General features: G+C 40.5%; 1 pseudogene; it reads right to left on the bottom strand.

Annotated features, from left to right (window-relative positions):
* Positions 1 to 537: 537 nt before the first annotated feature.
* The window catches only part of LOC149232134 (palmitoyl-acyl carrier protein thioesterase, chloroplastic-like), a 63,397-nt pseudogene continuing 39,853 nt past the window's right edge, over positions 538 to 24,081 (bottom strand).

Raw genomic sequence — 24,081 nt, forward strand, 5'->3', positions numbered from 1 at the left:
TGTTTCAACTGACATTATGAAAAATAGTAAAAAGCCATTCATCGGTTCCTAAAGAACAGCGCTACATTTTCTGTGACCAATACAAATGCGGAAGCTGTAGTGTGAACCCTCCAAATCATAACTGAAGACTAGGATAAGCAATCTGTTCCTATTTTTCTGCTCATGATCGATGTCTTCTTTCAAATTTTGTCTTTGACCTGGACTGCCACGTTATACTTTCCATTTCCTTTTGCTGTTAGACCAAAATATCATTGAAATGTGGAGGTCGCCTTTTGACAAGCGCATTGCAAATCAAGCCACGTTACCATTTGAAACAAAACCATTTTTACATACAATAAATAGACCAAAAACCTTTCCCCTACAGGTCGATGAAAAATAATGAGTTGTTTCAACTATAATTGCAAGAATAGAAAGAGTTATCCATTTTTCCTAAAAACAGAGCATCGTTTCCCTTGAATTCCTCTGATGGCCAATTAAGAGATAAACACTAGAGCGCAGATCCATTTGGATTATTAACTGAAGTCATAAATAGACTGCCTAATCATGTTGTCTCCCCTTCACCATCTCTGCGCCATTTTCTTGCAATCGAATCAAGTGTTTGCACGCGTTTGAAGAACGGACACTTGCACATGAATAGCTCGGAGAGAAATTTGGATCTATAGAATCACCACCGTTCTTCTCTAGGCTTGTAAGTGACTGAAGGACATGGAATTGCTCACATTCTCTTCTGTACTCCAAAGTCATCTTTACTAGTTGTTGATTCTCCAAAATAGAGACTGGCACACCCTCCATAATCCAACCAATGTACTTAACGTTGTTGACATGCCTGTTTACATCCAAATCAGTCCATTTTGGTGTTAAATCTGAATGTATGTAATCAGCACTGTCATCAACCAGCTTGTCTAATTTTTCATGATGACTCTGGTCAATCACTGGGCTTTCAAGATAATATGGAGATATCTCCTCGTTTACCGCTTCTGGAAATTTGGATAGTCTTCTGGTCACTCTGTCCATCATAACCCAGGTGCTGGTAGCTCGTGCAAGTATATAGCCAGTTTTGTAGTCTCGAACAAGCCAATCACGACTTAAGCTATTTTTCCCCGATCCAGTTACCCAAGTATCAATTTCCACCAAATCACCCCAAGAAGGATACTGCTCAACATGAACTTGCATGCGGGTAACCACCCAAATGAGATTGAGACGAGTCATCTGATGTGTGGAGCCGAAACCATCTCCATTAATTCCAGCAGCACAAACATGTTTCAGGGCAGTTTCCTGAAGATGATTCATAATAGTTTCAATCGATCCATGCATGTCCGCCCCAACCTCGTAGGATCTGATAGCAAAATTCGGCCTATAAACTAAATCCCTTGCACAAGCCTCCCCAATTTGAATACATCTGTCAATCCGGCAACACTATTAGTCTTGGCTATGTGAGTTACATCTTTCTCCTGCAGTTTAGAGCCATTGATAATAGCAGGCGTTTCTTGAATATTGACAATCGCTTTCAGGGTCTTGTTTCTTCCACATAGAGATTTTGATACACAACTTCTCAAATGTGGATGCTTTGAAGATCCTATAACTGATATTGATGATGATGGCGCGCTTGCAATTGAAGCGTATGGGCATGGGATTGGATGCAAGAGCAACAAATTTCTGAGCTCTGTTGTTGTGTGGGTAGCGCCCCTGCCCAACGCGCCACGCGCCTCACCCAACGCGCTGCGCGCTCCTGATGCGCCTCACCCGTGCAAAATAACACTGCAAATTGTGGCCTAATACGTAGCACGCCCCTGGTGCGTAGCGTGCCCACCTTGATGCGTAGCGCACCCCTGGAACTGCTCCAACTTCTCACCAACTCACAAATTCGCCTTGGAACGATGTTCTTCACTCTTGGCATGCAAAATAATTTGAAAATGTCATGAAATAGCTTTATGAAGACTCCCTTTTGATTTTTGTTTGGTTCATGACCCTGTTTTGGCATTTGACATTCGGTCATTTAATACAATGCATTTTCTATGGCTTTTCTGAATTTTGGACTGATGACTTTGCTGTCTTTTGCAGGGATTGGAGCTGATGAGTCCTGGCAAGGTAACCAGGGCCTACATTTGACATTTTTCGTGAGGGCAGACTTGAAAATATACTTATTACAAATAACTAATTTGACAATTTCTTCTCCAAAACAGGGTTTTGGAGAAGAATTATCCTTTTAATCATGAAACTCCTGAAATACTAACTCACTGAAACTTCCTCTGGCTTGCACATGTCATTGAAACACTCTGAGAACAAGCTATGCAAACATCTAAGCTGTGTTTGGTGAAGCTGATTGTCATTGGCCTGCATATTTAAACCGAGACTTTGACAGCCACCTGTTAATTTGACTCTAACAGAGGACTTTGAGAAGACGGAGTCTAACACACTGCAAGCATGCAACCCTCCTTAATATCATGTACTGAACCCCTATAAAGGTCTTCCATGGCTTCACGTTGTGCACGAGATCTTCTGGAACCAATATACATCTCTCTTTCCATTGCCTGTGAAGAATTAATAATACCTTGAGTTTGTTGTTGTTCAACAATGTTTACTTTCTCTTGTTCATTCGACACATTTTGTGGCCAAATAAATGGATTTTTCAAAGGTATATCTTCATTGGTTGTTGTTGAAATGATATCACTTTGATTATTGAAAAATGACTCCCACCAAACTGAATCAGCAATGTCAAAGTACTCATATGTATATCTAATACATTTTTTAATTTCTTCTAGGCAATCAGAATAATTTATATGTCTATTCTGTCTGCGTGCATTCTGAACTTCACCAACTGATTGTAATAATAATATTTTTGATGCAAATATTGGACGATCTGGAATGAACTTCAAAAATTGCAAACCTGATGACGGTGCCCATTCTGTAGTAGTTGAAAACTTCTTGCCCCATATTAGTGTTTTCCATCAATTTTTTTTTATACGAAATTGATGTTGGAAGCTAATATCATTAAGTTGTTCAATGCATTTCCCCTCACCATATGATCCTAGAATAAACCTTCGCATGTCAACAGTTTCTTCCAACACTTCAAAAGCAGGCTCTGGCATGTATGATTTCTTAATACATTCAATTAGTGATGGCAAGCTCCCAACTTCCTTCCTCCTCAATGTGACTGAAAAACGACTGAACATCTAATCAATATGGTCATGAGTGTGCCCAACAAGAAGGAAACCAACCTTTACCTTTTGAAAAATTCTCAATTCAACAAGCATGTTCAGATACCCAAAAACAACCTGATTTTTGTTTTCATGGCAAGTGTTGTCCAATTGTAGATACAAAACTTCAGGAATATTACCAGACCAATGAGAAATCACATCATGAATTATGGTTATGGTCAGATTTGCATCATTATGAATATTTGGAGCTGTGAAGTACACCCTTGGCAACATTTTCCCATTGAAGACCATACAACCGACCAAGTGAAACTGAATAAAATTTTCCTCTTGTAAATTTTTTGGTGTGCGAACAAAATGTGGTAAAAGTGTTTTCTTCTAGTCCATACCATCAATTATCAAACCCAAATATTTATTTGGATTATCATAACACTTCTTTCGATGCTTGTACAACTTCTTCCTTTCATTTGTTTGTTGTTCGCGATGCTCCTGAAGTTCTTTGACAATTAAATCTACACAACATAAAAGAAATTCATTAAGAAATATGTTTTCATAGTTGATGACTATACAATTTTAAAAGTAAAAATTATGAACGCTTACCTCTTTCTGAGCCTTCACATTTGTCCCTTTTTTATTTAAGAGAAGCACATGTACTGAAAATCCCCATCCTTGTCTTCTTAGGAATACGAACATTATTGAATTCTTTCTTCCATATCTTCACAAAATATTGATATGTAATAAATTGGCCCTGTCCCTCAACACTTTCTGCATATTATTTGTATAAGTTGTAGATTTCTCGTCTTGAAAAATTATCTGGAATATGTATTGTCTCTCTATTTGGCATACACTCTCCATGCTTTGAAAAGAAATCTTTCATCCATGACATTGCAGTATTTGATAATGGCCCAAACTGTCTTTTATAACGTACTTCTGAATAAAACGTGGGATCCTTTTCCAAATTTTCTTGAATTCTCGAGAGACGAAAATTCCCAATTGAATGAAACATTTTGAAAGCTTTTCTACACAATAATAAATTCCTAATATGATAATCATAACCTGACAATGCAGATTGCATGCAACCAACTAAATATGAGTTTTGCATGCTTTTATTCATTGACAAATATCTCTTCCTGCTTTCTAATGCAAATGTGAAATCCATATGTTTCAAGCAATTTTTTTGCCATCATTCACTTGAAATGAGAGCGTTGATAGAACTTCTTCTCGTCAGATATTCTACTCTACCCCTTGTATAACTAGAATAGCTTGCATTGATACGAAAAGGTCTGCTCCTACTCCTCGATACAATATTTCTTGGCAACATCTCCATCATTGGATCATCATTTTTATAAGGATTTTCATCATCATTAAGAGGAATGTTATCCACACTAGGACCAGCTCTGATTTTCAAATTTTGACTGAGAGGATACCCTTCATCTTCCCCTTCTTCAGTGCTATTGTCATAGTCCTTAGAATTCAGACTAAATGGAAAATCTAACTCGATGTTTAATGGATATTCTTCCTCATGTGCATTGTCAGTGCTACTCTCATAGTCCATAGAATTAGGACTACATTGAAAATGTGGTTGTTTACTTATTGAAGATGCTACATCCTGTCCTTTGTCAATGCTACCTTTATACTGATTAGAATTAGGACTAACTGCATCATCCTGTTCTTCATCACTGCTGCTCTCATAGTCCTTAGAATCAGGACTAAGAGGACATTGTGATACTCCAATCTTTTGAAAATCATCATCCCGCGCTTCATCACTGCTACTCTCATAGTCCTTAGAATCAGGACTAAGAGGACATTGTGATACTCCAATCTTTTGAAAATCATCATCCCGCGCTTCATCACCGCTGCTCTCATAGTCCTTAGAAATAGGACTAACTGGACACTGTGACACTCCATACTTTTGAAATTCATCATTATGCTCTTTATCACTGCTGCTCTCATAGTCCTTAGAATTAGGACTAAGTGGACACTTTGACACTCCATTCTTTTGAAATTCATTATCACACTCATCATCACTGCTGCTCTCATAGTCCTTAGAATTAGGACTAAGTGGACACTTTGACACTCCATTCTTTTGAAATTCATTATCACACTCTTCATCACTGCTGCTCTCATAGTCCTTAGAATTAAGACTAAGTGGACACTTTGACACTCCATTTTTTTGAAATTCATTATCACACTTTTCATCACTACTGCTCTCATAGTCCTTAGAATTAGGACTAAGTGGACACCGTGACACTCCATTATTTTGAAATTCGCCATCATGCACGTCAAAACTGCTGCTCTCATAGTCCTCAGAATTAGGACTAAGTGGACACTGTGACACTCCATTCTTTTGAACTTCACCATCACACTCTTCAAAACTGCTACTCTCATAGTCCTCAGAATTAGGACTAAGTGGACATCGTGACACTCCATTCTTTTGAACTTCACCATCATGCTCTTCATCACCGCTGCTTTCATAGTCCTTATAATTAGGACTAAGTGGAATCTGTGACTCTTTATTAATTTGAAATTCTCCATCCCCTCTTTCATCAGTGCTACTCTCGTAGTCTTTAGAATCGGGACTAAGTGGAAGAATTGACTTTCTATTCATAGTGGAAGAATTCCCGCTATATTCATCAATATGAATAGAGTTGTTACGCAATGAAGATGTTGATGGTGTATAAATCGAAACTTCACCATCAGAACAATCCATCCCTTTCAAATAGAAGATGTTGAATGATACAAATGGAGTCTCCTAAGAATATTATATAGCTTAAAGAATGAAATATTCCCTCCAAAAATTTTCGCGAAAATATTTCCCTCCAAAAGTTTGTTAGAATTATTTACCTTTATTATTTTATTCTACAATTGATTGAAAAACATAAACTAAGTTTTTTTTATGAAATCAATCACTGAAATTCAAATTGTAAACTACAACTTGTATATTAATTATTCTAATAGTTAAAGTATATAATATTTACTAAACAACTAAATTTTTTTTAATTTTTATAATATATTTTAAAACAAATTAATCCCACATTCAATCCATTGTAAAATAACTCTACAATATTCGCTCTATAATAATTTAAAACAAATTATCCCACATTAATCGTATAGAAAAACATCTTCGTAATTTCACTTATATATTAAATTTCGTTATCACTATTACTCACCTCACATCCAGGTTTTCTGAAGTTCGTTGAAAGACTTGTGAATTTGTGGAGCAGTTATATTGCTATCAACAACATATTCAATGAAGAATTATCGCAATTGAAAGGTAAGTTCAATTTTTTTTCAAAATTTTCATATTAAATTAATTTAACGAAGAAGATTTTTTTTTTTTAATAATAATTTTTCCAAGCCAAAATAACAATTATGTCAATCGTGAGCATGGTGGGCCCAATCAAACTCAATCACCCAATAACCGTGGGTAGGCCGTCGTCGTGCCCCCTTCCCCCAACCCATTACCGATCTTTCCCATTCACCCATGCCCTCTTCCCCCTTCTACCCAACCCATGCGCCCCCTCAACCTCTAACCCGGGCCCCCACTACACCCCACACATGTGGTCCCGCCTACCCAACTACCCTACCCATGCGCCCCCCTCTAACTCCCATTCCGCTCCCCACCCAACTCCCCTACCCATGCGCCAGCCCTTGCCACCCCCAACTCACCCACCCATGCACCCCCTTCCCTAACTCTTCCTTCCCTACCCCACAACTCTCCTCCCCATAAGCCCACCCCCTAACTCCCATTCCCCTCCAATCTCAACTCCTCCCCCCCTTCCTTAACGTCGGCCCCATGGGCCCCACCCCCTAACTCCTTCCCCCTCTGTTTCCTTCCCCGTGCCCCCTCTCCCTCCACGCCCTTCCCTCGCCACCCGCACCCCCACACCCTAACTCTGACCCCCCCCCCCGGCCGCCGCACCCCACACTATCCCCCACCCCCCCCGCCTTTCCGGCTGCCCCCTATACCCCCCTCTCGCTCCCCGAACCCCATCCCCCATACCCCCCTCCCATGGCCACCCCCCCACCCCCCCATCCCCCCCCCTACCTCGCCCCCCCACCCCTGCCCCCATCCCCCCACCTACTCCCCCCACACCCCCCGCACCCCATTCCCACTACCCCCCCCCCCCCCCCCCATCCCCCCACCCCTACCCCCCTACCCCCCCACCCCCCGCGCCCCATCCCCCCTACACCCCCCACCCCTTCCCTGCGGCCGCCCCTCCCCCCCGCGCCCACCCCCCCGCCCCCCCTCCGCCCACCCCTCCCTCCCCCGGCCCCCTCCCCCTCCGCCCACCCCTCCCTTCCCCCACCCCCTCCTTAGCCCCCTCCGCCCACCCCTCCCTCCCCCCAGCCCCCTCCCCCGGCCTCCTCCGCCCGCACCGGGCCACCCTCGCGGCGCCCCGCCCCGCCCGACCGGCGGCGGGTCGATTCCGGAATTGACCCGCCGCCGGTCGGGCAGGGCGGGGCGCCGCGAGGGTGGCCCGGTGCAGGTGGAGGAGGCAGGGGGAGGGAGGGGTGGGCAGAGGGGGCCGGGGAGGGGGCGGGGAAGGGAGGGGTGGGTGGAGGGGGAGGGGGCCGGGGGAGGGAGGGGTGGGCGGAGGGGGCCGGGGGAGGCGGAGGGGGTGGGCGGGAGGGAGGGGTGAGCGGAGGGGGCGGCGGGAGGGAGGGGTGGGCGCCAGGGGAGGGGGAGGGGGTGGACGAGGGAAGGGTGGGGTGGGGAGGGGTGGGCGGGGGGCGCGCGGAGTGGGGAGGGGTGGGCGCGCAGGGTGGGGAGGGGCGGCTGCAGGGAGGGGGTGGGGGGTGTAGGGGGTTTGGGGGGATGGGGGTAGGGGGTTAAGGGGGCGGGGGTTTGGGGGGCGGGGGGATGGGGGGGATGGGGGGAGGGGGTTGGGGGGGTGAGGGGTTAGGGGGTATGGGGGGCGGGGGTTGTGGGGGGTTAGGGGGGATGGGGCGCGGGGGTGTGGGGGGGCGGTAGGGGGTAGGGTGAGGGAAAGGGAGGGGGGGCCGCGTGGGGGTGGGGAAGGGAGGGAAGTGGTGGGCGACCGGGGGGGTAGTGGGGTAGGGGGAGGGACCGGAGGGGGGTGCCGCGGGGGGTGGGAAGGGGAGGGTGGGGGAGGGAAGGGGGGCGGCAGGGGGGTGGGTAAGGGGGGTGAAAGGGCGCGGGCGTAGGCCGGGGTGGGGGGGGGGGGGGGGGGTGGGCGAAGGGGGAGGAGGCGAAGGGAGGAGGAGGCCGGCAGAGGTGGGGGGAGGGGAAGCCGCGGGTGGTGGAGGTCGGTGGAGGGGCGAGGGGAGGGAGAAGGGGTCAGGGCGGCCGAGGGGGCCGCGGGGGTGGAGGGGGAAGGGAGGAGGAGGCCGGCGAAGGGGGTAGGGGAGGAGGGGAGAGGGGCGGCCAATGAGGGGGGGGAGGTATAGAGGGTGGGGTGAGGGGAGCAGCTGAGGGGGTGCGGGGAGTGTGGGGAGGGAAAAGGGAGGAGAGGGGGGCGAGTTGGATTGGAGGGCCGAGAGGTGAGGGGGTTGGGGGTGAGGGTGATGGTAGAGGTGTGGGCGTGGGTAGGGGGTTTTGGGGAGGTGGAGAGTTGGGGCACATGGGTAGGGGGCGCATGGGTAAGGGGGTTGAGAGGAGGGGGCATGTGTAAGGGGCTTGGGGGTCAGTTGGGTAGAGGGGGGCATATGTATGGGGGGTAGAGGGGAGGGCATGGGTAGGGGATAGGTTGGTTGGGTAGGGGTTGTGGGGGGCACGTGGGTAGGGGCTCACCCATACTTGCCTAAATGTCCACTTAGCCTCATCATCCCTCACCTGACCTCTCGCTCACCCATCGACCCACCTGCCTGTTAGAGGTGGCTGGGCAATTCTGATTATACAAATAAAAAATTTATAGTATATTTTTGTTGTTAATTTAAGTTAATATGTTTTTTTTATTTACTAATTTATGTGTTTTTATTTTTTAGGAAAATGGTGTCAAGGAAAATTTCTGTGAATCTTTCTGGACCAAAGACTCTTAAAGGTGCATCTTCAAAAAACATTGGTGAACGAACTCCACCTGAGCTCATGGCTACAAATATTTCAAATGCCTTAAGTGATAAGAAGATAATCTCAAATTGGAAAAGTTCAAAAGAGGTGAAATTTCCATCAAGAGTCTGGTATGTGAAAGAAAGATAGAGCACAAATGTGAATATATATCTATACATTGATATACCCCATAATCATGAAAATTTGGAGGTGATGGGAAGAGTCATAGATATGTGTTCGGTACCAAACACTGAAGTTGTTTACGTACTTACAAAAGCGCCCAAGTCACATGAAAGGATTAAATACCGACTATTATATTCATTATATGACACGAGAGAGGTATCTACAAAGTTGTGTAAACAAATCGTAAATGAGATGACACAAAACATCGTAAGCATTGTTATTTGTATTTTTATTTTGCGTTTTGAAAGTGTCTCGCTATATTTTTTAACTTTGTTTATATTAACATATGATATTTTGTTTGGCAGAATTTTGTTGAAAGCTGTTCAATTAGGTTGGGAGGCATTCATTTCATAGAGCATGATATCATGAAAGTTGTCAGCCATTTTTACTCAGTGTCAGAAGAAGATATGGAAAACATGGAAAATGTAGTAATTGATGATGCTACAAAACTACATCCAAAGAATCAGAAAAAAAGGCCTCTGGTGGATAAATCTAGCAAGGGTAAACAAGTTACTTTTGAGGACGATGAAGTTGAAATTGAAAATGAAGCATATGTTGCCATTACTGAAGATGACATTGGAACTGAGGAAGGTCGTAAAAGACCAAAAGTAACAATGCCCAAGAATAGATCTCTTGAGAATGTTATGACAAAGAAAAGTAGAGTTGAAGATCTTGAAGTAGTCATTACCAGTAGTCAAGAACCTAGTGAAACTTCAAAAGAAAACAGAGAAATCATTACACCAGGAGTTGATTTAGATGATGGCATTATCAAAACAAAACAAAATGCTAATCGACAGAATTTGACAAAGAGAAACTTAATTGATGGTGGTCGTACATTTCAGTTAAATGCCAGACAAACCTCTAAGGCAAGTGAAGGACAATGCCAATATCAAGTCAGAAAGCCACATCATCTGCATGTTCACAACTTGAAGACATTGATGAGGTACAATCCATATGCTCATGTGGTTAGTTATGTGCTTCTTGTTGATCCACTTCAAGTTCCCAACAAAGAAGCATTTGATAAGTCAAAATGTTTTGAATACAATTATTATGTGCTTGGGGGGAACCATTCTGTTGAAGCTCAAAGACAATTGATGGAGGAATATCCTAATAACCCACGTTTTGAAACAATGAAATGTATCATTTATGCTAGTTTAAATGAAACAGAAGCAAAGTTAGTGGCATGGGATCATAATTCAGATAATGAATATAGGATGTCTATGACTTTCATCCAAAGGGTTAGATTTATTCATAGTGAATTCCTAGAAAAATGTGGTGGGGATAGGATGAATATTACTGCAGATTTCCGAAAGGAATGTTGTATGGAAATAGGCTATCAAATTGAAGAGAAAACCAATTCAAAAGGTGGAAAAGACAGCAGATATAGCGATTTATTCAGAGGTGTTGATAACATTTTCCAATTGGCATTTAGAACTGGAGATATTTGGAAGTTGATTGATGACATTTTTAGCATGTGGGAAGACATTGGCATTAAAAACCAGAGGGTCAAAAAGTCTAAGCCATTGATATGTAGCAACAATAAATCATCTCCTGAACTGAAGCAACTTCCAGACGATATGACCATCACGCCTTGGAGGGCGATGCAAGGAGTGAAAGATGAAAAAATTGTCAAAACAATATTATCTCGTGTGAGGTCAGGGGAATTATCATTGGAAGAAATGTCTGAAGAATTTCAAAAGTAAGTTTGTTGAATTATTTTTACTTATTTCCAGGATTATAGTTATCTTTTAAATAAAACATGTTGTTATTGGTAGAATTTGTTATACATATCATTATATTAACTTTTTCTTACTTTATCTATGCAGACACAAAGTTTACATGAAAATTCAGGAACAAATGGTTGTTGAATGAAGATAGTTGGGATGATGTTGTACGCAACTATCCAGATTCAAGTTCTACATCAACATTAAAAGCTTTTTATCTTGCATTTAAAAAGGTAACTTGATTTATACATTCAGTTTTAATCATTTGTGTACTATTTTTAATTTAAAACTTACACATACATTTGTTTGTTTGGTAAAAGGTGAGGAAAGAAGATAATGGAGCACCAGACAGTTTCAAGACTTTTATTGAAAAAATAAAGATTGAAAGACTGAGAAAGCAACGTATTAAGAATGTTGAACTTGATCCAACTCTTAATCATTTCATTTGGAATGGGCTAGACACTATTCAATATCAAGTAATACAAGGCGACTGTGAAGACATTGCTAAACTCGTACCAAAAAGGGATTATGCCCTGGTTATTGCATATATTCCCCATGGTTTCAATATTCCAAACATTTACTATGATAGTGACCCTTATACTTATCAAACTTTTAATAAAGTGGTGGCGGGATTTATGGAAGTGACGTCATCACCATTATGGAGATTTGTGACATTTCATTCAGACACACAATTGGCAATGGTATTGTCAAGCTTCAAGGGGAAAACAAATTCAAGGATGCAGCTTACATGGTAAGATGTTTAAAGGTATATTTGATTAATGTTGAAAAATTCATTTATGTACAAGTTAATTGAACTTTTACTATTTTATGTTACAGGCAAAAGTCAAATCTTGTTAACAATGAAGATCAAAAATTTATAAATGACTGTGAGTTCATTCATATTGATAGTTGGGCAAAAGATGATAGCCATATGTCTATGATTTTTAATCGGGTGGACAGAAAGAGTCATAGCCAAATACTGACTTATGATGTTGTTGTGAGAAAACTAACATATGAAGACAAAGAAACGAAAGGAGAGATAGTTAACATTTATCAGAAACCACAATTATTGATTAACTATCTTATAGACATATGTTCAAATGAAGGAGATTGGGTTCTGGATTTATTTTCTGACTCGGGTAGGTTTTCCCACATGGAATTGAATTTCAATATGTTCTTTTTTTTAATTAATATGTCATTGTACTAATTTACTTCATTATTTTTTTGTGCTTGATAATTAGGTACAACACTAGCATGCTACCTTCAAAAAGGAAGAAATTGCATTGCAATTGAGAAAGATCCATTACAATGCAATTTCATTCAGCAAAGAATTAATGCTCTTCAATTTCTTCCAGATGCAATGCAAGAAATTGGGTTGAAGAAAGGGGACTTTAGTGAATCACGTGTGGCAAAAAAGGCAAAGGAACCCCAACCACCATTACATGGAATGTTTGGAAAGACATATATTGGGATATTTGCAGACATCAAAGACCCATTAAAAGAGGAAATTGTGCAAAAGGAAGCAGAAAATATTGTGGAAGATGACAATGATGAAACTCTAGAGGACGAAGAGTTTGGATTACGTGACATTGTTGATTAAATTTAAGTTATACCTGGAAATCAAGCTTTGCAATGTTTTGACTCTGACATTTCATGAAAAGAATAATCAATGAATTAAAGTTTTTATGTGTTCAATATTTGTAATTTGTGATTTTCGCATTGATTTTTTAGTTAATTATTATTTTTTGAAAAAAAGTTGTTATTATTATTTTTTTGACATGAAATTCATAAAAAAAAAACTATTATTTGACCATTTTTAGTTAATATTTTTGTATAAAAATTGTGATTTTGACATGTTAATTCTAGCAAAAAATTATCAAAACGTTTAGTTTTTTTGTTATATTTATGTTAAAAATGGTTATTTTTATGTCCATTGTTAAAAAATGTTGTTTTTTAGAAACAATTATTTCATGTGGATTGAAAAATTAATTAAGGATGTATAAATATGTAGATTATCTAAAATTCAAACTATCGACTTTCTAATTTAAAAATGCAAAACAATAAAAACCCCACTAAAAAAAAAAAAATTAAGATAGAGAACAAGAAAATATGAATAAAATGACCACTTCAAAAACTATCAAATTTAGAAAATAATTATTTACATTTCTTACACTAGAAAATTTAAAGTCAAAAAATAGGTCTTTTAAAAAAAGGGTGTGATGCAGAATACTCAATTTTTAAAATCAGCATGAAAATCACTACCATTCTAAAACTTAATGCACATGAAAAAAATTAAAGTTCCAAAAACTATGTTCTAAAAAAAACATGTGTGTTCTGCATCACCACTTTTGAAAATCAGGTCATTTTTTTGCTATCTCTACGAAACGGGTAACAATATCAGTTCTCGTTACAAAGTTTACATTGTTGAGGGTTCCTTGGAGCATTTTAGCAACATTTCCCATGGAAGGAATGTCCTATGGTCGGCTCTGAATACACCAAAACATTGTCATCACCATTCTCTCAATCACCTCCAGCTAAAGGTGATCACCTCCTACTGCACTCACAATGTTTTTTTGTCCACCACCTCCTCCATATTCCCCTCTAAAACCACCCACTCAAAAGCCTTCTTTGGAAAGAAATATTCATTACCCTCAGTAGTTGATTGACTAAAGCATAAATTTTTCCTTCTGCTTACAATATGTAGAAGCACAATCCCAAAGTTGTATACATCCACTTTGAAGTAATAGGTCAATTTTCCCGAACCCAATATTTTGCTGCCAAATATCCAAGAGTCCCCTTGATGTTAGACATGCTCAGGCAGTGCTCTCTCTCCATTAGCTTTGCCAGGCCAAAATAAGAGATCTTGGGACAAAAGTCCTCATCCAACAATATGTTCTCTGGTTTGGCATTTGGATCTCCTAAACGAATGGTTGGATTACTACCAAAACCAAGGTTTGATGGCCCTCTACCATAGGGTTGTCTAAGTGTATACCATTTAACTACCATGTAAACTACATGTCTTCTAGGAGCCTCGAATGGAGCCTCATGGAGCTGATGGCCAAAATTTGAGCGTTAGGGGTTCCTACAAATTGGAAGTAGAGTCATCTACACATCTTCCATAGCAGGAGTTGAGGGCCGAGTTTGGAGCGAAGTATTAGGAAATTGGCATAGAATAACACAAGCCAAGGTTTATGCAGGTTTTGAGCAAGTGTAGGTAAAATTTGTCAAGATGGATGATACATGCTCTATATATGTATTGTCTCGAATTAGTTATGTTGCAGCTTCAAATCCCTGTCCTCGGTTATATGGATGGTAAATGAAGTTTGTTGTGGCTAGAATCCTCTATGAATTTCATAGCTTTGAACTATTTTAGTGGGGAGGATTTCTACCCAGCTTTGATCTCCATACTGATACAACATCAAAGAATGGCTATGAAGTTTGGTTGGTAAACTCACTCTTGACAAATTTTTTCTTATATATAATATCATTGAGATAAGTGGGGATTGTTGGGCTGTATGCCGTTATAAGGCTTGCTCATGGAGGATGACCACGTCCATATCATATACTTTTTATCGACTATTGGAATTATTAAAGAAAAATGTTGAGCTGTTTAATGTTATGGGCATTGGAGATAGATTGGTTATTCCAATAAGAATTAAAGTCCCTAGCATTAAACCTTATACTTTGGATGCTCAAATAGATTCTGGTGCTATGAGTAGCTGCTGCAAATACAAATCCATTCCACATTATTATTGGCAGCCTACTAAACACCAATTCAGGGCTCTCACTGGCGATTTAATGGAAATAACTCACATAGCTCCTAAATTTCCCATTTTCTTGAATGATGTACAGGTTTTTGTCACTTTGTATAGTTTTGATACTGGTGCTGACATTTTGTTAGGACAAGATTTTCTGAAGAAATATTTGCTAGTCACTTTTGGGCAAGATTATGTTATATTCTCCACCACTATTGGTCCTATCACAGTCCCTGCTTCCAGTGACTACAAAATCAATGTGTAGCCTGAAGATGAGGATCCTCTCCAGTATAGTCTACAAGATCTGACCAAGATTAATAAGATTGTCAAAAATGCAGAGTTACATGGTCCCAAGACTTTGCAACAGATTTCTGATAGGCTTCGTGCAGATTGTACTTCCGGTAAGCCAGATGCCTTTTGGGTACGGGAAAAGTATTTTGTTGCACTACCTTACAAAGAAGGATATGTTCCTAGGCCTCAAAAAGCTAGTGCAAATCATATGAGTCCAAAAGAGCAAGAATTGTGCAAAGCAGAAATTAAACAACTGTTAGAACAGAAGCTTATTGAACCCTATAAGACCCCTTGGGCTTGCCCTGCTTTTTATGTCAATAAGCACAGTGAGCAGAAAAGAGGTAAGAAAAGACTTTGATTAATTATAAAGCATTGAGTGATGCTCTTCTTCCTATTCGATATCCTCTGCCTAACAAGGAATTGCTACTTGCTAAGATTGCTAATGCTAATGTGTTTAGCAAGTTTGATCGTAAAAGTGGATTTTGACAGATTGGTATTATTCCTGCTGACAGACATAAAACAACTTTCATTGTTCCTCATGGCCAATATCAATGGACTGTGATGCCCTTTGGTCTGAAAAATGCTCCATCTAAATTCCAAAAAAGAATGGAAGACATTTTTGGTTGGGTAGAGTACATTATTATATATATTGATGATTTGTTTGTATTTAGTAAAGATGTAAATATGCGCAAGGTCCATTTAGAACAGTTCTACCAACTTGTATATAAGCATGGCTTGGTACTTTCAGATAAAGAAGAAAAATTTCAAATTGGGAAAGTCAAGATTGACTACTTGGGTTAACACATAGAAAAAGGACATGTAGAACTTCAGCCACATGTGCTAACCCATCTATTGAAATTTCCTGATATTATTACTGATGTGAAAACACTGCAGAGATTTCTTGGATGTCTGAATTACATAAGGAATTTTTATGCTAAGAAATCAGAAGACACAAAGATATTGCTGAACAGACTAAAGAAGAAATCTGTCAGTTGGACAAATGAGATGACAACAGCAGTAATTAGTATTAAGAGTAAGCTTAATGATTTGCCAAAACTTAAGCTTCCTGATACTAATCTTCCTTTTATACTTGAGATAGATGCTTCTGATCACACTTGGGTTGCAGTTTTTTTACAAAAGCATGGAAGAAAAGAACTGGTTTGTGCCTATTCCTCAGGATCTTTTGATGATACAGAGAAAAAGTATCCTTCATCTCATAAGGAAATACTTGTAGTAAAGAGAGGAATAAATAGATTTCACTTGTTCTTGAAAAGTGTTAAATTTATTGTCAGAACAGACTTAAAGCATATGAAACAGATGCTGGAAAACAAAAGATTGTTAGAACAAGGCAGTACCAGAGTGCTGAGGTGGGCACTATGGCTTGAGGGTTTTGATTTTGATATTGTTTACAAGTCTGGTGCAGAAAATTATCTTGCTAACATGCTTAACAGAGAAGGTGCCCAAGAAATCAAAGAGATCAAGATGTTCAGACCTCTTCACCAGCATGAAGCTTCTACAAGTCAGTCCAGTCATGTCAAGTCTAGCAGAGCACGTATGTCACAGTCTCTAGTAACTATCATTATGAGTTTTGTCTAGAATGTCTTTCAAAACAGTTCCTAATCTTACCATTATGCCTGAGACAGATCATTTTGCAAAAATGGTTTGACTCTGAAGAGTCTAGATTGTCATATACAAAAGAGTTACCATATAGGATTAGGCCATGGCGTGTTTCTTATGCATTGTTTAGAGAACCAGATCCTGTTTATTTTGGATGCATTCAAAATACTGACTGGACATGGTCAGACTATTTCTCTATTCATCAGAGAGCTAGGATACATGGTTCGGTTAAGGTCATATTTTATGCAACAGCTATAGACCCTACTAACAATTGGTGGAGTCCATGGTTTAAGCTATTTATGTTTAGGTATTTGCTTAGAGCTAAAAATATTTTTGAGAGGACTTTTGCTGAGTTTGTCAGAATTCTCCATTGGGAAATGCATGTAGCTGTCCAGAATGATTATGTCATAGAGTTTGAGTTCATCCACCACCACACAATTGTCATTCCAAATGAAGAACATGAGTCCTTTAAGATTTCCGTCAGATTTAGAGGATTGATATCAGTAGACGAGCAAGACAGACCTCCATTCATGTACACATTTCCATTCTTTTGTTGTACCAGAGATGCCGCACCATATTGGCTAGATGAATCTGTACCATATGAAGTGCTTGCTCCAGATAATGAAGAACTAATTAATGAATTAATAGAACTTGACCAAACCAGACTTGGTCATATTGATCCAGTTGTCCCAGATACTCATGCACATGATTATGATGACAGAGCTAACAGTGATTGATTGGAAGGATCACTCAGATGATATCCTTCCATATCCTGCTTTATTTGTACATATATTGTTTTCTGGTTTCCGTGGGATTTAGTCCGAATAAAATCTCCACTGTGTAATTAATTTTGTCAGATGATATCCTTCCATATCCTGCTTTATTTGTACATATATTGTTTTCTGGTTTCCGTGGGATTTAGTCCGAATAAAATCTCCACTGTGTAATTACTTTTGTAAAAGAGCCGATGTCCTAGATTCCGGCCATCTTTTCATTTTTAGATATATCATGATTCGGTCCCCATATGGCCTAGCCTCCAAGGGACGAGATAACAAGTGGTTGTCCCCACTTGCCCGAATCTTTAGAATTGTTCATTACTTTTTGTACAAGGTCCTTTCGTGATAGACATCTTGCATGATGTTATAGACGAAAGTTGGATTCGTTTGGTTTCAAGTTCCCGGTAAAAGTTTTCACTGGATGACCTGCTAGGATATTATAAATACTAGCATTGTAAGTTCATTTGGGGAGGAGTTTTTTGGAGAGTTTTAGAGAGTCTGAGAAGTTTGAGTCTGAGTGAAGTCTCCCTACTCTGCATCTATGAGAAGTTTTCTCGATCTGCTTGCACCAAGGAGTTTTAACTCTAAAGTCTGTGATGTTAATTTGAGTCTCTTGAGTCTGTCTGAGACTAAGTCTCCCTGCTCTGCATCTGCGAGAAGTTTTCTCGATCTGCTTGGATCACGGAGTGCTATTCTCATATTTGGATGTCTGTAATTACCTGAGAAGTTAATATAAACTGAGCATGTTTTATTCTGGGTTTTATTTTATATTATATATATATATATATATATATATATATATATATATATATATATATATATATATATATATATATGTATGTATATATATATATATATAATAAAAAATAAATTCTTATGGTTAAAATATTTAGAGTAGTCTTATTATTCTACGTTTTGGTCTCTTTCCAAATATACATTTTCTAGTTTATTTTGTTTAAAATTTTGTAAAACATCTAGGGGTGGCAGGAGTGGGAGGAGTTATCTTTTGCCTTAATGAACAAATAGAGACTCAATTTGCTTAGGGCCTATTATACAATTTTTGCCGCACTCCCTGTCTCATACCCTGAGCTATCAAACTTTTCCGAAAATGTCGCAAAGCAACAAAAATTGTCAATGAATTCAACATGAAAAACATTGATTAGAACATCCCATAAGAAAAGAAGAAGAAATGCCTTAAAGTAATTATGGACGAGCTCGTCAAAAAACCCTATTTGCAAGCCCAGCGCTACTTTTAGCAAGAAAACTCGTGCTAGTACCCTTTGCTCTAACTAGTGACTAGCGCTGGCAACGCGACTTTGGATAGGAAAATCTGCGTTGATCCTCTTCAGGCAGTTTCTCCAAAAATTAGGTAGAAGCTTCTCTTACTAGAAGCCTCGAGAACGGTGAGTTGGTTATTGTTGAATAAGGATATGGTTGATTTCTCCCATTTTTAGTCCTTGATCCTACCTTTAGGGATCTTCCCCTTAAGATGTGGACCTTCTTCCCCCTTTTGTGGATCCCTAACTCCCTCTACTTCCCTATAAATGCATTCCCTTACACCTTCAAATCGCTGGTCAGACTAGATTGGTCATGTTGTTTCCAAATTGTGCCTAATTGCTGCCAATTTGTGAAGGAGAAAGGAAAGCTTGAGAAACCTTGGCTTGGACTTGGAAACCCATCCCGAAGGAGGCTTCCAACATCAAGGAAGTAGTTGTATGCTTCCCTCTTGTGTTTATTATTAATAGAATGCATGTTTACTTTTAGTAAGTGTGTAAATGACTACTTGCTTAGTATGATTCTCCTTGATCTGTCATATGTTTTACATTAGAATGCATATGTTATGTTTCTCTTTTGTTGTCTTTGTTTAATCTCTCTTACAGGTATTCATTCGCAACAAAATAGTGAGGATCGAGCTTGGAAGTGAGAAGATGAGGATCGACATCAGAAAATGACTGCATAGGAGTGAGGTAGGCCATCTTTCCTTTTTCACGCCATTTTGAATTAAACTAGGACAATTTTTCATGTATTTGTTTCGGTTGTTACTAGATCCACTCATTGAACTAGAGGGATCGATTCTATCCGCAGAAGGGATTTCCTAGATAATAAATTGGCGAATCTACTGGGGACCCTATAGCCCAATCAGCCCTCCTTTTGCATTTATCTTTCTTGTTCAATTTGGTGAACCATTGAATGATCCTTGGTTTTGATTGTGTTTAAGTCTGCACTCTGAGTAGTCTGTGTTTTAGGGTATTAGGTCTGGGTTTTTTTTCAAAATTTGTTTGTTTCTCCTAAGCTTTTCTCGCCCAACACCCTTTTTCTCAAACATAGTCACATTGACAACGCTGATTTTTCCCAGTACAGTCACGTTGGAAACCCTATATTCCATTGTCTGCCCGCACTGACCAGTTTCTCATCCAACATCGATTTTGCTATGTAAAGTAGTGTTGCCAACATAGATTTTTCTATGTAAAGTAGCGTTGATGAACCTGGCAGCGCAAATTTTTCTATGTAAAGTAGTGTTGATCCTTAAAATTGGGAATTTTTAGGGTTTCGGCTAAAAATCCTAGTGTGTCCTTATCTCTGAGGTCATCCTCTTGCTCTGTGTGCTTCGAATTTTCTTTGATTTGTGTTAGTTCCTTTGTGGTGTGCAAAGTGTTAACACCCAGGTTGTTCCCTATGACTCCCAAGGGAATACGGCCGGGGTAACCACTAACCAATCTTTGGATTACAGTTTCTAGCCAACTGTAATCAGAGAGGGCTCTCTCTTTGTGATTTGTCTCTGTTTTGATAGTATTTTAGGCTAGCTTAGATGTTCAGGGTTTGGTTTTATGTTTTGGTTGAGGGATGTCTTCTGTACCCAAGGTGTAAACCTTCAGATAACTCTAGTTCATTGGGCAATGGAGTCTTTGGTTACTGGTTGTTTGAGGAGTAAATTAGGATTGCTGAAACTGCAGGGCCTTTTGAATATCTCATGAAGCAAACTTGATATTATAGTGATGAAATGTGTGCAACCAGTGAAAAGCAATTAAGAATTTTCCACCAAGCTGGGTTGTAAGAAAGAGATGTATTGTGAAGGAGCAGACTTGAATTCCTAAACAATAAATTCCGTGAAAGATACAGTGTAGAGGTGCAGCAATTAAGAATCACACCTTTATAACCATAACTGAAGAAAACATTTGCAATAGCATAGATTGAATTCAGGGTATCCTATGAATAAATCCTGGAATTAGTCTTTTTCTCTGCCATTAATTGTGAAATCTAGAACATGGATGAGTTATGAAAAATAACAGAAGGAAACATAACGAAAGTTCAAAGGAAACTTATTGAATCATGACAACATGCAGGAATCATGTAGCACTCAGCAAATCGCATCACAATCCCTCAGACAACACAGACTTTGGAAATTCCATCGGCCTTTGTATTAAACTCTGAAAATTTACAGCAAAAGAACTCTTGAAGAGTGATCAACAACCCCCTGCAGGCTTATGCCAAGGGGGAATATATACAAGCGGTTATACAAAATATCTAAGGCGTTGAGTCATCTGAGAAATGAATGTTTTCACCAACTTTGTACAGAACAGTAGATAAGAAGTCATTACTGCCTTTAATACAACATAAATGCTCTTTATGTCTGTCAGAAGATATTTTGGCCTTTAGAGGCCACTGAGTCGGTCTGACCGTTCCTCTTTAACTCTGAAAAATGCGTCTTTATGGCATGTCGTGCTGTAATTTTCGGCCCTGCTACCTGTTAGCTGTCAATTGTGCTTTGTTGGCCGAATAGTTCTGCTGAGTTGGCTCAGCCCTTCCCTTTTCATGCATGCTGATCTTTCCAAGTTTTCCTGTGCATGATCACTTGTAGTTTTTGAATAACAGATAACAAAACTTGATTTACAGGCTCTGGCTTACAATATCAGCTGTATCATTTTAGTCCAGTATTCCTGTGTGGGCAATTGGTGTCTCAAAATTGCATCCAATGTCTCATCTGCCTCTGTATATTTATAGAAATTAGGAGGCACTTCAAACAGATGCTTAATCTCATCCATGATAAAAAATAAGTTCTCTACTCTATTGTAGAGACTTTGTCCTGTTGCTGGCCCTGTTTCCTCTGAGGTGCTGGCCTTCTCTGTGATCTGATTTGTGGCAAAAATGTTCACCCTCTTGGCATAGTTTTCATGGGAAAGTAGTCTTCCTGCGTTATTCAGTAAGCTTGGAAGACCTCTGTTTTGCAAAGCCACAAATTTTTCCATGAATCTATTTACCTCGGTCTGCATATCCTGGGTCCTTCTCTCTAGTGTCTGCACTAGGCTTTTCAGTGTTAGGACCCTCTTGATTAGCTGGATGGTCTCAGTTCTGCTGGAGATTCCCATAGTAGCTAACTGAGCACTCGTTCCGTTGTTAAGCACATTGATCATTCTGTTGGAAACCTCAGGCATATTGCCTAGAGTTGCCCTTGATCTCTGGATTTCCTTCTGTGCTTTTGCTATGAGCTCAATCTGCTCATGGATTGTCTCAATATACTGCCATTGGTCAGTGATGGACTGGCCAATGTTGGCCCATAGCACTGTCTTGAGCTCAGCTGTCACTTTATCCAGTGTGAGTTCCTTTTCCAGCTCCTTAATCCTGTCTTTAAGGGCCTTTATTTTCCTACCCTTTTCTGCTACAGTCTGCTTAGATTTGTCATATCTCTCATTTAACTTGACCAAATTTTCCCTGGCCTCTTTTAACTCTGACATTTGGGCTTCCAGGGCTTGGATTTCATTCCTTAGTTTTTGCATGTCCAGGCTTGAAGCCTGGTCTGTTGTTGGCGCTGCTGCTGAGGTGGATGGTGGTGCCTGCTCTGTTTGTTGATTTGGAGGAGCAGTGGTTTGAGGAGCTTCCTCAAGGTTAATTATTTCAGGAGGAGGCTGAGAAATTTGACCTCCTTCCTTTTGCTGCAATGCTGCCTGGGCAGCCTCTGATTCTCCCAGCTTCTCTTGTGTTTGGATCAGCTGTTTGTATAGAGACACTAGCAAAGCTGAAGCATCTTGATCATGTCTTTGCTGGGCAACTTCATCTGCTTGAGGGTGAATTGTTGCTGGGATTTTGGCTTTTCTCCTCAAAGCTGCCATGTCTGCATCCCTCAATTTCAATATTTCTTGTATGCCCTTGATGTCCTTGGGGTCATGCCCAATCTCTATGATTATATCTTCTAAGGACCTGACCCTGTTGTCCTTTGCTTGAGAGGATGCTCTCTCCAACTCAAGTTGAGCAGCTGTATTATTTAAGCTATTTACTAGCCTATAATTATCCAGGGTCTTGTCTGCCAAGGAGGCATACACCATCTCACCCGTTTGCTTATGCAATTCTATTTTGTCCATTGGGTGGATGTCCTTGGCAAGGACTTCCAGATTGGTCCTTAAGTAATCTGAAGGGGACTGTGGTTGCAGTGCAGTGGGCATGAAGTGACTCATGATCATCTTGCCCTCACTTACATCATAGGCGGACATAAGTCTTTGCTGGTTAGTAGGAGCCATCTTCAACAAATGATTATATAGTTGTATTTTTATTGGCTCACTTCTCCTCTTTATGTCAATGAACTGTTGTTTTATGCCCAGTTCACCTTCTCTTTGGTGGCTTGAGGAGCTGACTTCTCCTCCCCCTGTTCTGTCTTGTCCCTGTTGGAAGGAACTTGCAGATGCTTCTCTACTAGGTGGGCCCATGCCCAGAGACTGTCCTATTGGCATTTCCTCCTCTGATAGGGGATTCATTCTGTGTCTTTTTTCTCCCTGATTGGTGGACTCTGTGAGGGGAGTCTCTCTGTCCCTTTTCCTGCTTATATCCTCCTTTTGTGGAGTTTGGAGGACTGAGGCTTCAATAGTAGTTTCTTGCCTGGGAGGCACCATGTCTTGAGCCTGCTGCTCAGTGAGAATTGGGGCCTCAGCTGCCTTTTCTTGCTGTAAGGGCTGCTCTTTCTCTTGCTGCCCCTCTTCTTGCTGCTGTCCCTGTTGTTGTTGCTGTTGTACCTCCACATGGGGTGGCTGCTCTGGTTCCATTTCTTTTTCCTTGCCTTTGCTAGATGTTTGCTCAGTGGCTTTGGCTGCTTGCTGATTTGCTGTTGAAGATGAGGCAGCTGCTTCCAGATGCCTTTGATATGAGAAGGAAACATGTTCACAAGTTTCCAAGTCAGCCTCTTTTCGAATATTCCTAGCCTCTTTTTCTAGCATTTGCTCTCTAGTAATTTGCTCTTCTAGAGTGCCCTCTTTCCAGCTCAAAGAATTGGCATACTTTTCAACCTCAGGCATCCTTACATGTGCATAATTACCCAATTTGTATCTTATCCTCCTGAGGGAAATAAAGTGATTAGGGTCATAAGGTATCCATTTGAAACTGGTTTCCAATTTGAGGCCCTCTAGGATCATATCTGCTTCCTTCCATCCCTCCTCTCTTTTATTGTATAGAAAAGGGCCTAGCTGATTCCTTACCTTCAGCTGCACCTTCTTGTTCTTACTTTGGAAATGGAAGCAGTCGGCATTTCCAAACAGCCTGAAGTATTCTAAGGCAAAAAGTCTCATAGGGACATATCTTGGCAAC

Source organism: Pinus tabuliformis, chromosome J (assembly GCF_031772625.1).
Source record: "Pinus tabuliformis cultivar Carrire ecotype Pingquan chromosome J, CPIR1, whole genome shotgun sequence".
NCBI lineage: Eukaryota > Viridiplantae > Streptophyta > Pinopsida > Pinales > Pinaceae > Pinus > Pinus tabuliformis.